The 15,316-nt window shown below is 39.0% G+C and overlaps 1 pseudogene across 1 annotated transcript; it reads left to right on the forward strand.

Moving 5' to 3' along the window:
- Positions 1-357: 357 nt before the first annotated feature.
- On the forward strand, positions 358-14,771 carry LOC150108785 (facilitated trehalose transporter Tret1 pseudogene; annotated as a pseudogene). The gene is made up of 3 exons (XR_016550492.1): positions 358-540; positions 7,492-7,843; positions 13,364-14,771. The product of XR_016550492.1 is annotated as a facilitated trehalose transporter Tret1 pseudogene (transcript).
- The last annotated feature ends 545 nt before the right edge of the window (positions 14,772-15,316 follow it).

Consider the following 15,316-nt stretch of genomic DNA (forward strand, 5'->3'; position numbering starts at 1 on the left):
GACGGTATGCATAATATTTCCATACCTCCTGTGCCCTCCTCCATAACATCTGAGTTCCATTCTTCCATCCAACCTCCAGAGGAGACTTGGATCTCTAGACTTGCCTCAGCTGTAGATGGACCAACCTCCCCTTCTGGTGTATAATCATAACTCTCTCAAAGCAGTCATTCCTGCCCACCTTTGTGGACATGATGTCTCTCATAATCTTGACAAGCACCTCCAGAATGTATTCTCTACTTTAAACCAACAGCCAGTACAACATAAGTGTTGCAACCCCTCTACACAAAGAAGAATAGAGAGACATGTGCCAAAACCATCCTTGATGGTGCCTCCCCTGCTCCTCTTGAAGAATAGCATATGGACTTCATAGAGGTTTGGAAAACAACGATCTCTACTCTACCTCCTCATCTTCCAGATCGAGATCAACCCCAGGTGCTTCTGTCCATTCCTGTATCTTCAATATTTCATCCAGTGTCCACAGAAGAAACTAAAGCAGCTCTTCCATCTAGTTCATCTGCCTGCAGACCTGATGGATTTCCAGTATCTAGGCTATGATCTACTTGATACCAAAGCAAGATCAACTTGATACCTTCTTATCCTTCAGAAAAATCCCTCCATATCTTCGCAGTTACTGAATTATATTGCCAAGAAGAACACAGCCACTAGAGCAACAGACTACAGACTAATTACAGTTGTCCCAGTGATTCTCCATTTCTTCCATGACGTTTTGGTTAAGAGACTGCAATAACATATTAAGCATGACTTCCATCAAAGAACCTTTATCCCTTCGGATGGCTGTGCCGAAAACATACATGTCCTTTCCTCTCTTCTTTCAGATTCCCGACGCCGCCTTAGGCCTCTCTACATGGCGTCCCTGGACCTCCAAAAGACCTTTCATAGCATTTCTCTTCCTGCCATTCTTAGAGCACTATCTATTTCCGGATGTCCAGACTCCTGTCTTTCATATATATTGGAGCTTTACTCTGGTAGCTCCCTTTCTATCACTACAGAATCCAGTGTGACGTCTATTCCCGCTTTTCGGGAGTTCGCCAGGGTGATCTTCTATTCCCTGTTTTCTTCAATTACATCATTGATGAGTTTCTTCTTTCTTCCTAGCCATATTGGTTACTTCCTTGGTGCACACTCTTTTAATGCGATGGCCTTTGCCGACGACATCATTCTGGTGGCCTCTACTAAACTAGGCCTGCAAAAACTCCTCGACCGGACAGTTGACGTCTTTCTTCAGAGGCTTTAATATCTTTAGTCCATGTTCCTTTAGGCCGTAACAAGAAGCTTAAGGTTGAGAATATTGAGTTTTCTCTGCAGGATAGGTCATTTCATTCTTTAACCATCCTGGAAGAATGGAAATACTCTGATATCTTCACTCCAAAAGAAAGGTCTTCTGTCTCTTCAGCCTTGGATGCTGGGCTTACTCTGTTGAGGAAAGTTCCTCTTAAGCCACAGCAGAGGTTCTTTAAGGCAGTTCACAGATCCTGGCTCCGCCTACCTCCTGACACCCCAGTGGCGTATTTTCGTGGTAGAGAGAAGGATGGAGGACTTGGTATTCCATCTTTCTGCTGGTTGATTCCAGATACGTTTCATCTGGTTAGCAAAGCTTGAAGCTTCCTCCTCACCCATCTGCAGAGAGACTTTCCATAGTTATATTATTCAAGACGATTACAGACGCACTAGGGGTTGGACCTAGTACCAAAGCTCCCAGGCAGTGAAAGCATCGGCAGAGCACAAGGAATGGGAATCTCCACTTCATGACTCTGTCAATGGCGCTTCTCTTTGGGAATCTTACAAGGTGCCCCTTCAACATCAGAGCATTATAGATGGTACCAGATTACTACCATAGCTGCCGCAAAGATATTTGCATATATTTGACATGATATATGCAAGTATATGCGATATGTCTACATATCCATATAGTTCTTTCAAAATATCCATATCGTATATTTCTTTTAAACATTAATTAAAGATGTACTCATCCACTGGTAGCCATTCTCTATAGGAAGCCTTCCATCCATGACTTCCTGGAGCTGTTGTAATACTAGATAGTAATACTAACAGTAGTAGTAATAATACTAATCCTACTACTACTAACAATAGAGGAAAGACGTGTGCAACTACTTTATACAAAAACTCCAGTCTTCAAATTAATTTAGTTTAGAAACAAAATAATGAAGGTAGTGAATTAGTACTTTTTACCTCTTCTTTTGACCTATTCTGGAACAATCACCTAATCTACTCTAAATGCTTCCATCGTCGAAATTCCCTCGTTTCACTAGAGCAATGTTTCCCAAAGTGCGGTAAGCGTACTCCAGAGGTCTTTAGCTGAGAGGTCATTCGGACATATGAGGCATTTTTTTTAAAAAAAAAAATTTGATTATTTTTTTGGGAAGGGCGTTGTTGTTGTTTTTGTGTGCGTATTGTTCATGTCGGTTTGACGGCAGGATCATGTTTCCATCGCGTGGTTCGAACTATTTGCATTATAAGTAAACTGAAACAGTTCGAACCACGCGTTCGAACTCTCAGCTACTATAAATCTCGGAATCATTCGTATCTTAAATAGCAATGTCATCAGCGATAGTTTTACCACCCATACGTACATTTATCTATACATATTTAATCGTGTTTGTGTCACGAGTTGTCATCTGGACGTCGCTCTCCATTAAGGCTGAAAAATAATAAATAAGAACCGGATTTCATGAAACTAACTTTTTCCAACAGGAAAATTTTCATTCATCTCATTAAATATTTTTTATTACTAAAAATTCTAATTTCATAATTTTCATTTCTACTCTGTGGCATTTATAATTGATCGTATATTTCATAATTTTAAAAATATGTTTCACCTAATTGTAATTTATTATAACACAAATATTTAAAAATAAGGACCTTTAGATTTCTTCGTATACGAACGCAAGTTTCTAAATTCTCCCAAATCAAGAGTACTCCGGTGGTTCTAAAACGCTGAAAGGGGTATACTCAGGTGCTGAAGGTTTGAGAAGCAGCTCTAGAAGAAGAACGAGAAGAAATATTGCTCGGTCGGATTTTTGCATTTGTTTGGACTGATTTTATTCCTTATAGATAAACGAGGGCTATTGAATGTTTTTGGTAGTGCTGAAGTGTATTGTCTCTTTGTGTGATATATATATATATATATATATATATATATATATATATATATATATATTATGTCGAGCCCATACACGAGAGGTTGGTTGTTCAACGTATAGTACATTATTACCGTGTATAGGTAATGGGTTGGGAAAGGAGGAACTTTTTACATTTGAATTGAAGACTGTATATTGTATTCCTTGGGAAACACAACAGGGCGAAGACCCACAATACAGCAGTTGCAGGGATGAAGGAAGAGAAAAAGGAACTTCTTTGGTTTATTTCGAGGTGCACTGTGAATGGATGTTGAGCAGCAGCTGCATGTGTTCCAACGAGCTTAGGACTAAGTGGAGGAATTATTGATGCTGTTTTTCGGATGAACATTTTTGAAGCGAATATTTGTAGAATATACATATTGCAGGAAAGAATTGTCTGTGCGAAAGTGGGGGGGGGGTTTGAGTTGGTTGGGGATGGGTCATTAATAAGTTTAATTGCCTCTCCTCTATATTAAGTCAAGCATTTTGAGAGAGCTTTCGGGAAGCCCCACCTCATATGTGAGAGCATTATTCAATAGCTGGGTGGATTTATGATTTCTATAAGGTTAACAGCTGTGCAAGGGTGAAGTAACCAACTTAAGCAAAAGAAAAATCCTATTTTTGGAGAAGCTGAGGATGCAATAGTTGTGATGTGCTTATGCCAGGAGAGGCTTGATGTCAAGGTAATTCCAAGAAGAGAAATCGCAAACCTCAACAATTTCAATTCTAATAAAACTTTTATTATCATTAAAATTGATGAGGATATCTGAACCCCATTGGAGGTCAGAATTGGTGGTGGTGATGGTTATGTTCTGTAGGTAAAGGTGAGTTGTGTAGAGCAAGGTTTTCAAATGAAAGGCAGGAGTGCAATGTGCTGTCACCTGCAAAATTGTGTATTGAGTTGGAGGTTAACTGAAGCAGGTCATTGATATATAGAAGGAAGAGGGTTGGTGAGAGGACAAAACTTTATGGAATCTCGGTATTATTTGAATGGTGAGAGGATAAGGAACCATCCACCAGTACAAACAGTGTGCGTCCAGATAGAAAGCTGGCAATCCAACTACAGAAGTCCTGACACAGACTAAATGATGATAGTTTGCTTAGTAAATCTTTGTGCCAGACCCGGTCAAAAGCTTTGGAGATATCAAGTGCAACCGCTTGAGATTCGTTAATCTTCTCCAAGGCATTTCTCCAGAGATGGGTGACATATGTGAGCAGATCTCCTGTTGATCGGCAGGGACGGATTCCATATTGGCGGTCGTTTATCAGGTGAGTGCCTTCAAGGTAGTGTAGGAGTTCGGAATTGATGAATTTTTCCATTACTTTACACAGGACTGAGGTAAGCAAAATAGGGAGGCAGTTGGATGGCAGTGACTTGTCTTCCTCTTTGGGAATGTCTTGAATATAGGCCAGTTTTCAGGTTTTGGGATAGAAACGAGCAGAGTAAGAGAATATATACAGGCGACTTACGATAGGAGTCAGTTCTGGTGCACAAACGTTCAGGACAATTGGAGGAACGCCATCATGACCAGGTGACGATTTTGTGTAAATTTGTGTTTTTCTGATTTCTTTCTGGCAAAAGGGTGTAGAGGGCATTGTATGTTGGGCATCTGGAATGATTGGGGGGGGGACATTTACCATTGTCAGTTATGCATGCATTTCATTTTTTGCATCATCCGATGTGAGTGATGATGCAATAGAGCCATCTCGGTATGACAGGGGTGGAAATAGTGTTGCGCAGAAGTTACGTCCAATTGCTTTGTCAAGAGACCAAAAGGCTCGGCTACCGTTCGGGCAGGCCGGTAGTTTCCTGCTTTTTGCGTTTTCGAACTCTGTTTCGAACATAAGCATTGTTTTTTGGTATCTCTAAAGGAGGATGGGGTTCTTGATTTGTATTCTTGATTACTGTATGTTTGGGTTTTCATTTGTACAGCCTTTGCATATCTTTTGGAGAACCATGGTTTAGTTAGGGAACGGCAGTTCAGAGTAGTCTGTGGAATGCATGTTTCCATGCCAGTGTGGATTACTTTGGTGATGCGTTCGGTGCATATGTATGGGTTGGAAGGCCGGAAGCAATAGTCCAACCGGGGAATGTGTCATAGAAGTTGCAGAGGTGGTCCCACTTGGTACTGCTGTAATGCAAACTACTATTGTATGTGAGTGACTGTATAAGCATTGTTGAATGGAGAGGAGAGGAGAGGAGTACTAGATTGAGGTCAGAATTACCTAAGGGCCCACTACTTTCACTGTGTATTTGGATGGGTCATTGGTGCAGAAGAGATCTAGGTTTATCATGTATTCTGGTTGGCATCTGAACAAGTTGTGTAAAGTCATTAGTGACGGTAAACGTTTCAGAATCTCTGCTTGCAAGATCTCTATAACTGGAGGAAGAAAGCCAGCTGGTTTTGTGGATATTAATATCTCCTAGGAGGATAATTTCACTGTTAGGAAAGTGAGACTGGAGAAAATCAATTTTTAAGGGGAGGAAATTAAAGAGCTCAGATTGGTTGGTGGCATTAGGAGAGCGAAAGAGACATCAAATGAATTTGATTGAGTGAAGAAGGGATATTTTCAACCGAAGAAGGTCAAAGTTGGGCGATTCTAGATTTCGGTGCTCTCTGGCAAGGTATGTCAGAGTGCATGTATGCAGAGATGCAACCCTTGGGTCAGAAGGAGTTAAAGAGTGTGTAGTTTGAAAGGTTGAGATAAATATTGCTGGATGAGGTGAAATTTGAGTTTCTGCCAAAAAGAGTTGGTGGGGTTTTGTAGACTGAAAATGGCAGGGGACATTATTAAGGTTAGAGTTTAGGTCACTGATGTTGGTGAAGTAGATATTCAAGGTTCAGTGAGGAATATATTTGACCATAAAGATCTTGCGCATTTCCTGTGCAGTGCCTCCATACTGGTTTCCATTTTGGCTATTAGTGGTACTTGATTTTTTCACCAATTTAATTGGTGAGAAAATTTAAGTTGTAGTCGATCTAATTGGTGTCTCCATTTTGACGTTTTTCTTCAAGTTCTCTTCGAAGATGGCGTTCTTGTTCCTTCTGTGCAAATGTTAGCTCTGGTCGAGAATGTATGCACGAATAGGGGAAAGCGTCTTTGAACTTGTTGATGATCGCTGTTATTAGATGTGCTTGTTGGAATGTCAGAAGTCACTTTTACGAGGCATGAAATGTTCGTTCCGTTCTTTCTTTTTATTTATGTGCCCGAAACGATGGTACCTGAGGATACTTTTAGAATCGAAGTTACATTCTTCTGATAATTTGTTGATGCGTTCTTTTAACGATTTTCCGTTTTTTGTCGGAAAGTTCGAAATAACGTCGTTGAATTTTCTGTTGTTGGCGTCGATCGAGTTGTGTCCGTTGATGCAATTAGGTCGCCGAATTCATTTGCGGGCATAGATAAATTCGGCGCTGGTCGTCGATTTGTTCGAGCTTAGTTGGACTGCTCGTATTTTGGAGAAAAATGTTCATGGCATTAATGTGTTGTTCGAGGTTTTCGACTCTACCTCTGTTTAGAATTTGTTTTACAGAAAGGGGTTGGTTGAGGTCGATAAATAGCTTGTGCTCCGATTCGTATATTTTGACGCAGGACGCTTGCAGTCAGTGGCAACAGAATTCGCAGAATATATCTTTTTCTTTTCTTTTCTTTCTTTCTTTTATTCCCCCCATTTGTGACACCAGTTTTACAGCTGCGGCACGTTGTGGGTTTGTCGGCGGCGATCGAAGGCGCTGACGAGACACGGGGTGCCCGTTCGTCGTTGGGTTTTGTTGCAGCCATCTTTACTTCGTACAAAAAAAGTTCTAAAAAAACACTCACAATAACATGAAAATGAGAATTCATTTTTACTCGGTTGGAATATTATGGAAAAGCTTTAATGTCGGTAACAGTCATTAAAGCTTTTCCATATATATATATATATATATATATATATATATATATATATATCTTAAATACACCTACTGAACGTCAAATACAAAGTTCAAGTGTTGAAAAACGAGCTGCGTGATTTATATCTCATCAGAACACAAAAAAACATCGCTGATAATGGATAAGTATCTAATCTAGGAGGGAGAGAGAGATGATAAAGAAATGTTATAATCTAACAGATTCAATGATCGTGAACGAAAACAAAATTGAAATCTCGAGAGTAATTTGGATGCATGCATTAATACCTCTTAATACCTCGCTGAATTCATTTAGCGAAGATCCACAAGTTATTCTGATTTTACTTTTGCCAGAATGAAGTGAGAGGGGGAAGGAAAGAAGAGACGATTGTCTAGCAGAAAAGTGTTTTACATCGAGAATTTATTTATTCATTAATTTTTAGGTCATGGAACAAAGTATTTCTCAGTCTGGAGGTTTATTCATAGAAATAAAAGAGAATGAAATGAACTTGGAACTGGAATTTGCAGTAGAAGTAAGTGATTCCTGCAACATTCTGGATGATACTCTCGAAAACGCTAATGGGAAAAGATGCGGCATTCGTTTCCGGAAAATGTACTTGGCAGCTGCGGCATGTCTTCTGGGTTCGATGGCTGCTGGTTTTTGCACGAGCTACACTGCTACAGCGACACCAGACATGGTCAACCATAACTACACCATTTCTGTCAGAGACGATCAAGTAAGCTGGATCGGTGCTTTCCTACCATTGGGCGCCTTCACGGGCGGCATTGCTTCAGGTGAGTGTGTGTGTGTGTGTGTGTGTGTGTGTGTGTGTGTGTGTGTGTGTGTGTGTGTGTGTGTGTGTGTGTGTGTGTGTGTGTGTGTGTGTGTGTGTGTGTGTTGTTACGAATATTTTATTTGGCCTGTCGTATAACAAAATAATTTACCGATCGCCTTACAGAGGACAGTCAGTTAACTCTCTTTCCACATTCGGCGCGAACGCATGAGTCCTGTTCTTCGTGCACTTCCAGTTGAAAGTGAGTTAGCAGTTGCCTTATTATATTGGATTATTGGAGGGTCAAACAAACAAGAAAAACTCTGGTTACTTAATTTGTGTTAATTAAACAATATTTTCTATTAAAAAAAAGAGACAATCAATTATTTATGAAAAGAGAACGTGCATTGTATTTAATTGAAATCAAGCAGTTCTCCTCGTAAGAGCGAAGCTGAATTTCCACAAGAATTTCCGATTTCATAAGTTGACAGTAACTCAGATTTTAGGTTTAAGCATTTTGCCAAGCTGGATTCCATGTGCCCGTAGATTCTAGCAAAAAAAAAAAAAAAAAAAAAGAGAGAGAAAATGAAATGCGGATACGAATCCTTACAGAGCGTCTTTCACATCTCGTTGAAGTGTGCACCATTATTTCGATTTCGGCCCAGTCTGACCATCTGCAGTGGCAAAATGGGGAAAAACAAATTCCTATGAGTGAAGTTCTTGAGGCAAAAACGAACAGACGTTTTACAACAGCTCTTGGACTTAACATGCTGTTCGGATTTTTTCAAAAAATCCGGACTCGTTAATGCTCTTTGAATTCGGTAATTCAGGCATCGTGATAGCTCTTGGAAAAAAGCGAAAACTTCGACGGTGTAAAATTTAACTTGGAACAGCGGCATCGTGTTGCACTTAATTAATAATCATAGTAGTAATAAGCGACGGCAATCCCGATTTGGTGCGTCGCTTACTACAAGGAGAGCGGATTAATCTGTTGATTTTTTTTCTCTTTTCGCTACACTAATTAGATTTTCAATTGTGAAACGATTTGCACCAGTAAGCTGGTTTTTTCATCGCTATATTTACTTAAATTTGATGGCAAATTGGGCTAGCTAATGTAAAAATATTTATGTAGCTATAAGAAGTCTAAATATTTTTACATAAAGTTTACCAAGGTCAAGCCCAGTAAGAATTGTGACTTGTAAATCGATGTTTGTTATATGCAAATAATCCCAATGGGAATTTGTATATTGTTCTGTGCCAAATAAGGGAATATTCTAGAAGGTGTAGTATTAAGGCAATACCTTGCCATTAGTAAACAGTATAATTTTAGAGCTTTAAAGACGTCAAACTTTGTGTGTGTTCTACATGGAAGCTCAAGGTCAGTGCTAGGTGGACCAACAAAAGCTTCAAACGAATGTCCGCTGCCAGAACGAATAGGATTTAGGGAGTGTAGGAGAAAAACAAAGGAAGGGTCAGTCAAAGAAAAGGATCAAGAGATTTTGCCGAAATGTTCGGGATTCACATATCTCCACACAAGGATTCGGAAGTGACCGAATGAAAGGCGTGGGCGAAAAGATCGCATCATCGGTTCGAGAAATTTTCGTCAGTGATTCAGAGGTCGTGATTGAGAAGTCGCCAACGGTTGTCCGGCAGGTGTAGGCCATCGAGTACGCGACTTCAGGAGAAATCATGCCCGTGATCTAAAAGAAAGATGACAAGGAGCCGATCCGCTAGGCAAAGCTGATAGTTGATGACAAATTGATGCGTCTTCGCCGGGAGCTGTTGTCAGAGGGAAGAAATTACTCCGTCAATCCAATGCGCATGCAAGCATTCCACAAGCCGATAATCTTCGCCCGAAGTGCGTCAGGACAGAGTATCCTAGAAACACCAGTAGACGTATTGCCGGCGTAAAGAGGGATTGAAAAACCTGACAAGGAACGGAAGTCCAGTTCGAAGCCAAGTAGACGGAGGATAGCAGCTATAAAGTGAGTTGACCCGTTTGTTAAATTTCCTTGAGCTTTTAAGAGAACACTTATTAATGGACTGTAAGTAGAGGCTGATCTAAATAGACATATCTAACAGTTAAAGATTATAAAGTGATTAAGTGTCAGGAATTTGTAGTTTGAATTAAGTCATAGTATAACTGTTTGCTTAATTGGTGAAATTTGCCTGTAGAATATTCCCAGCATAGAAAGGAAAGAGCAATTCTGTGTAAAAGATATTGTTTATGTGTTCAATGAGTAAGAGTTAACATTTAGGTAATAAGTACCATTGCTGAGTATAAATGATTTATGTGATATTAAGAAAATTAGTTAAATAGGTGATATGATTTGTGTGAGAAAATGCAGGAACTTAACTAGTCTATTTATGCAGATTTGAATTGTGATGTTACTTTTTTATTATTGAAAATGCAGTGTAAAATTTGTCTTATGTGAATTAAAATTTTGTTGTTTAAATATTAATAGAGTGTTGCCTGATATTTTAGTTCTTTGATGCACTCGTCTAAAAAAAAACCGAGCTTGTGAGCGGGGAAGATAGATAATTAATACGAGAATTAGATAAAGGGATAGCCACGACTGTATATAAGAGTAAGGAATGATATCTACCGAAAGTAGTAATATTTAATACCATAAAAGGATTTCCTGAGGCACAGTCACTAATTCAAATAAATATCTAGAGATCCTTGGTATAATAAAAATAGGAATACTGGAGGTAAAAATAAGGAACAGGAGGATGTACGTTTAAAGTTAATAGAGTTGTATAAGGGAAAGAGACAAGTTAAAGATTTGGGAATTGACGATAAGATATATAATATAGAAGAGAGATATAAAGAAATAAGATAAAGTAAAATATAGAAAAACCCTAAGATATTACAATGGCACAGTAACGACAGGATATTAAAAAAGGATATCAAAATAGATTAAAAACACCTCACATTTACACTAAATTACGCAATCCAGTGCATTTGCTAAGACAGGAATCCACACTGAATTGTTTTGACGACGAACGACGCTGCTGTGCAATTCTTAGTTAGTTATAAATCATTCCCTTATTTGTTGGCAAACGCCACAAAACATCTGCGGTCAAGTTTGTCCACAAATCCTCGAGTGCCAATGGTCTTCAGCAGCAATAACTAATGCTTTGGACTAGATCCTGGAGTAAAAACTGAAGTATGAATCGGGCGTATAAGACGAAAAACTTTCATAAGGAAGATGAATTAGTGATCTCGTACGGTGATACAAATTATTTTCTTTAATACCAGAAACTAGCCCCCCCCCTTTCCTTGACAATAAGAAGAATAAAATTGGCATGCTGTGGAAATAGCATTAGTTCTTCATCCCTTAGTAAAAATTGACCACTCAGTTATTTATTGGGATGGAACAAGCTATTTATAAATGCAAGAATGCGAGATGAGATCAGAAATCAAATCAGAGGTGAATTAACTTTAAACAGTGGTGGATAAAAAGAATCGGGAGACATCGTCGAGGCAAATATGAAATTTTAACATGAGATGGTCTTGTTTCATTGATCTGGAAAAAGACTGCCAGCAAAAAGAAGGGGGGGGGGGGAGATGTAAATATAGGATGGATTTTGTTCTCATTCAAAACATACACCGATATGGAGTCCCCATCTAAAAGAAGTATTGATCCGTTAGATTAAATGGATTAAAAGGCGAGCAAGAGTAGCAGTTGAATGAAGGCTAACACGCACAAAAAAAGTTGTGAAGGGGTTAATTAACAAGATGAACTGGGAGAATTTTTTTTATATTTTCCGGAAATGACATATTAGATACCACTGTTTTTGAACTCATCTGCTGTAGATTAGACTTAAAAGGAGATTCATTCCATGAAGGAGGAGATGCGTACATTGATTTTTACAAGATGATCAAGTGCACTGGATCTCTTGTATTCTGAAGCAGCATAAGAGCCACGCGTTTATTGGTGCTGTTCGTATATTTTTTCAACCATGTTATAAGAACTGGACACCAGAGAGTCTTCGAAATCCTTTATTTTTGAAAAACGCTACACCATTTGCCTACTCGAAGATGGCACTTCCTGTTGCATTTCTCGTTATGGCCTTCGATAAACAATCCTCTACTTCTTTTCCCACCTACTTATTAGCCGCGTACATGTCATCTAGAGTTTTGACAGCGAATCTGCGCTCTCGTTTTAACCCTTGCACCCCTGAAGCAACGTCACCACAGCCCCAGCAGTACACCGAGGCGCGTCATTATCTAGTTTATAACGACAGTACTTGTATGTCAGAAAATGTGCCCTAAAGTTAATAATGGAATTCGTTTCCATTTTTTTGGACACGACAAACACGATCGTGGCCATAAAGAACAGAAAAGAATCTTCATTCAGTGACAACACTTAACAAACAGGAAGCCTCACCCAAACATGTCCAGTTGATTTGAAAAGCGATTCAACCATTGGAAAAAAAAAAAAAAAAAACTTCAATCGGCATTTTGCCACATAATATATGACCGCTAGCAATATTGAAAAGAAAAAAAAAAAAATAGAAATTAAGAGTTTAAATATAAAGAGCCAACAGGCTTCATTTCGGCGATATAAACACTACTTCAATTAAGGGATATTAAATCCCACATTGTTTTAAAACCGAACAAGAAACTCTGAGATTGGAATCAGAGAGTTTCATGCCGAATATTAGTAAACTATAAAAATATCGGCGAATACTAGCGTGAGCTAATGCCAGTAGTCCTAGTACGTAGTAGAATACCGGGCAACTCGTTGCAAAGGTGGGAAAAGTTCTGATCGCTATACTTGGTATTTTCCATAATGTAAAAACACACTTCCTAGGAAATGTATGCTGTTATTACATTATGGTGGGAGGTCACTACCCAGACCGGTTTCAGCATTTTTGAGGCTTCATCAGTGAGTAGCTAAACCAAATTCATACCAAAGGGTATATAATACCTAGGAAGTGTGTTTTTACATTATGGAAAATACCAAGATCAGCGATCAGAACTTTCCCCACCTTTGCAACGAGTTGCCCATGTTTGTACTACGTTCTAGGACTACTTGCATTCAGCTCACGCTAGTATTCGCCGATACTTTATAGTTTTTTATAGTATATTCAGCATGAAACTATCCGATTCCAATCCTTGAGTTTCTTATTCGGTTTTAAAACAAGGTGGGATCGAATATCCCCTTAATTTAAATAGAAATTAGGAGTGTTCCTATCATTTTTGCAACCCAGTGTAACCTTCAGAAGTGTATTATTTGTTTACTTCATGAAAAGTCATTTAAATCGGTTTTCGTGTTCGACTTTGGAACGGAGTTAATTAAGAAATTTCCTTGCTTCCGAATGAGAATTGTCCTTTTACAATGAAATTCAAGTAAATTAATGTCATACAATTGAATGTTTATTTAACTTAGAAGGATATTTTTATGATTATTATAAAAGATAAATACATTTATTCTCGTAATGATAATTCAATGTCGTTATTATGCGAGTAATAAAAACATAAAATGTCTTAGATTTCCTTTTTCTTGTTCAATAAAGTGTTTTTATCTTGCAGTGTTCCTGACGGATCTTTTAGGAAGAAAAAGAAACGTCGTCATTATATCGATTCCTTTCATTGCGGGGTGGCTACTGATCGCCTTCGCCAAGCACTTGTACATGATCTATGCAGGTCGCTTCCTGACTGGATTTTGTACGGGGATCATGACTGTGACTGCGCCAATGTACGTCGTTGAGATAGCATCGGCAGACCGTCGTGGGTTCATGGGAGTGTGTTTTCAAGTTTTTATGGGAATAGGGACGGTGTTGGGTTTAGCGATGGGGATTGGGCTGAATTGGCAATGGTTGGCGGGGGTGGGTGCAGTTCTGCCAGCACTCTGTTTTGTGCTGATGTTCCGGATGCCCGAATCCCCAAGGTGGCTTCTTTCGCGTGGGAGAAAAGAGGAAGCTGTGGCGGCCATCTCGTTTTTACAAGGAGATTTTGTTAATGCCGAAGAAGAATGCTCGCACATAGAAGAGGACATACGTCGGCAACCCAAGGAAAGGATATCCGTCACAGAAATGCTACGACCCGAAGTAATCAAACCGAGCGCGCTTTGCCTCGGCCTCGTGTTTCTTCAGCAGTTCTCGGGAATAAACGCTATTGTCTTTTACACCGTCAACATCTTCGACGCAGCAAAAAGTGCTCTGGATTCGGCTGTGGCCGGAGTGATAATAGCAAACGTCGCGCTGGTGTTTGTAGTCTTCAGTAGCACGATTATTGACAGAATTGGACGGAGAGTGTTGCTGATGATTTCCGGGTTTATATCCGCGGCTGGACTTACAGTGTTAGGATCGTATTTTTATCTTGAAAAGCACGACAGTGAGATCAGCAACAATTACAGCTGGATTTCGTTGCTAGGACTTCTCGTGTACTACATTGGATTTGCTGTGGGTTATGGTCCAATTCCTTGGTTGATGGTTGCCGAAATGATTCCCTTGAGGTACCGCAGTTCGGTCAACGGCGTGGTTATAGGATTCAGTTGGATATCAGTATTTATCATCACAAAGACATTCGGACAAATGTCGGAAAGTATGAACAGTTACGGTGTGTTCTGGTTTTATGGCAGCATCTGCCTAAGCGGTTGTCCTTTTGCTTATTTTTTGCTTCCTGAGACGAATGGCAAATCGTTAGAAGACATCCAGCAGTTCTTTACTAAAACGACTACAGCGAAGTGAAAAGGATCAAATTCATGTGAGAAATATTTATAATGGAGTGCATGAAATGCTACGTGATAAATCGCAATCTATGATATAGTTGTATTATTGTAATATAGTGTTATTTTATTCACAAAAATTCAATATGTGTTCTTAGTCAGAATTATATACAATTTTTGTCTCCTTACGAAGTGTGATTATTGCACTCTCTGTGTTACAAGATCGATGCATAATGAAATATTGAGACTGATTTTGCTACAGAGCATGTAAGAAGTATCGATGAGTAGCGGAAGTTGTATTATGGGCAACTTGCTTGTAGTGTATTTAACACATCAATCAAGTTGATACTGTTGTTTTGAGATAGAAATACATAATAAAAAATCTTGTAATAAGAATGACTTGTTAGAGGATATGATAGTTTCACTGATATTCTCAAGTTCGTAAATTATCCCATACTGTTGTTTCTTGAAGGAGAAATCAGGAAGCGCACAGGATGAGGCAGCGAAAGGCAACTGGATTTCATTTTAAAACTAGATCGCTTTTATTATTATAATCTGTGAGTTTTACAAGTATATATGATGAGATCTTAATTTAAAAAATTCCTTAAATATAATGCCATAATAAAGAATATCTAATATATTTATAAATGAATCACATAAGGCTGTGAGGAAGAGCAGGGGTGGTTTCTATGGATGCCAAAATTGCAAATGTATAAGAAGTTGGCTCAAAGGGGCAGAGAAATTATTCTTATAGAGATTGTTCTCGTTAATCTCTGAATACATCAAGACTTTTCAATAAAAATGGTTTATTACCG

Source organism: Typopeltis vanoorti, chromosome 2, assembly GCF_054136105.1.
Source record: "Typopeltis vanoorti isolate ZY-2024b chromosome 2, IOZ_Tvanoo_1.0, whole genome shotgun sequence".
In the NCBI taxonomy this organism is placed as follows: Eukaryota; Metazoa; Arthropoda; class Arachnida; order Uropygi; family Thelyphonidae; genus Typopeltis; species Typopeltis vanoorti.